Below are 2,952 nucleotides of genomic sequence, written 5' to 3'. Positions count from 1 at the left end.
AGTAGCAAGTATCATGCTTTGAAATCAGCCCCCTGGCTTGATGAATGGGCATGTGGAGAATAATGAAATGCATCACTGGAGATTAGTTGGTGTAAACTGCTTTATTTTTGTAAATTGAACTTCTTAGTGATAGGGTAGGAGCTGGTGTGTGGAATGGTGTTCCTGCTTCTCCCTGCATTTCATCTACTACCATTTTCCTAACTTTTCTGACATTCAATTAGTGCTTAATCCTACTTTTCACTTCCACCTGATAGTTTTAGCTTCCATTTTGGCAGTCAATTTGACAATGTTCACAAACCATTATCACTTTGTAAAAAAACACATATCCTGAACATAATGCAAAGCCTCCTGAATATTAAACTAAATTATATCCATGGCATAGCCCCTGTCTGCTGATTAAGTGCTTTTCTGGATAAATTACAGTAGATTTGTGAGGCAGAACCCATTGCCTGTCAGCCTATCCTCTTAATGTGAACATCCCATAAAAAGCTGTGAAGCATTTCTTCTACTGTGTATGGTGAACAATTGCTTCCCAATTCAATTGTTATACTGTCTGATTAGTACAATCACACCAACTAATATTTAAATACCACTTTCGACTTCATGGACATCTTTAAAATGGCCTCATTCGAATCCACATTCAGCTCATTGATGGTGTTGTGCAGTATCCAATGGAGTTTTACATTTTAACTTTCAGGAACTACTGTTTCTGCTTGGTACATTGTGCACTCAAGCTGCTGAAGTTGCAAGACCCCTTATTATCACAATGTATATGTAGTTTACTGTTACACCACCATGAGTCCACCATGAATGGTAAGTGTGAATCAGAGAAGCAAGATACACAGAAGATAAGCGGTCATTGCACAGCTCCTTCCACTTATGCAAAATGATAGGAACTTGAACAAAGGATATTTTAAACTTTAGACATATGTTTGAAAGGAAAAAACTAATTTAACTGTGAAGATCTTCAATGAAGTAAATGAGAAGCTGCCTTTATCACTAAATTGATATTGAACCCTTGAACACTACCTCACTTTTTTAATATATATATAATTTCTGTTTTTGCACGATTTTTAATCTATTCATCATACGTATACTGTAATTGATTTACTTATTTATTATTATTATTACTTTATTTACTTTTTGTTCTATATTATGTATTGCATTGAACGGCTGCTACTAAGTTAACAAATTTCACGACACGCGCCAGTGATAATAAATCTGATTCTGATTCTAATTCTGATTCTGAATTATTGGAGGGCAATCAGATAGACGTTCTTTGATTAAATTAAAGGTAGAACAAAAATGTTAAAGTTTTGAATAATATGATTGGCAATTAACTACTTTGAAACAATTCCAATATTTAATGAAAAAGATAGAGAACAAAAAGGTAAGATAAATGAACATCCATTTCACACATTTTAAATAGATAAATAATATTAATATAGTAAATAACATTAATGTGGGAGTACTACAGCAACATAGCAGTTAGCATAATGCTGTTACACTGCCAGCAAACTAGGTATAATTTTAATACTGTCTGTTAGGAGTTTGTACTTTCTCCCCGTGGCTGTGTGGGTTTCCTCTGGGATGCATTTTCCCACATTCAAAGACATACAGATTAGTAGGTTAATTGGTCACACAAGTATAATGGGTGATGCGGACTCATTGGACCAGAAGGACCTGTTTCCATACATGCCTATAAACAAAATACATAGTCAACTTTTGCATCTGAAGGCTTACTAACAATGTCTTGGACTTCATTCACCTTCATACTTTCTATGATTTTCTTTAAAAATAGATAGCTATTTTGGATTGATGAATCCTATGTGTTTGCTGGACATTGATGAACAATTTGTGTTCCTTTCTAATTCAACATTTGTTGACCGATTCCTGAAGTACATTCGCTTATTGCAAAGGATTTATTCTGTATATTTACCATCTTGTTCGACCAGATACTGGGCATATTGGACAATGGTGAATTGCTGCTTCTCTTATCACTTTGCTTGCACATTAAAGATGAACTTTTGATCTCACCATCTACACTTTGTATCTTATTGTCTACCTGCACTGCATTTTCTGTAACTTAACACTATATTCTTCATTCGATTACTGCTTTTCACTTATAATTCCTCATGTTTTGAAATAATCTGTTTGGATGGCTTACAAAACAAAGTTTTTCACTGTATCTTGGTGCATATAAAATAATAAATCAATTCCAACTAATATATTTTCCAAATTAACCTAAATTAGCTGCTAGATTGTGTTATTGTTTAAAATGTTTTCATCCTTTTTCTAATTCTGAATACATTTTTTTTTACATTTCACTTCTTTTTTTCTTGCCAGCTGTATCCGATGCCTTTACTTTTGTTCAGTAAATAATATACAACTCACAGTCCATGTTACAGTCAGGTTCATTGTGATTGAGCAATTTTTTTCTGAAATGACAAGCTGGAATGAAAGGAAGAAAGCAAATAACATGACTGTCCAGAAATCGCAATGTGGGATGCTGGCACCTTTCAACAGTGTACTTGGAACAAACTTATAAACACCTCTCATGAAATAGTGCTGACAGAAGCACTGACAAAGGCATTTTCTTATTTGGTACTCTACGGCAGAATCCCAGCATCCGTATCGTTTTGTGCACAAAATTAATTAGAAAACTACAGTAAATGTTTGATCAAGCATTGCAATACCACACAAATATTTTAGCGACTTGTTTCTTCCCATATACTACTTATGTTCAAATGATGTTTGAAAACTTTACTAATGTTTTAAAAGTTTAAGTGCAATGAATAATGAGGACGAACTGGATGGGGAGCTATTCTTGCCAGTTTCCTGAATTATGTGCCTCACATTTAAAGAAAAGGCTAAAACACTATTAGCCCCACCTACAGCTGCTAGCATCAAAAGCAGGAATTTCTGCTATACTGCAGCATTGACACTTTCAGA

This window comes from Mobula hypostoma, chromosome 10 (genome assembly GCF_963921235.1).
Source record: "Mobula hypostoma chromosome 10, sMobHyp1.1, whole genome shotgun sequence".
In the NCBI taxonomy this organism is placed as follows: Eukaryota; Metazoa; Chordata; class Chondrichthyes; order Myliobatiformes; family Myliobatidae; genus Mobula; species Mobula hypostoma.
The sequence above is the reverse complement of the archived record's forward strand: the minus strand, read 5'-3'. Positions refer to the sequence as shown.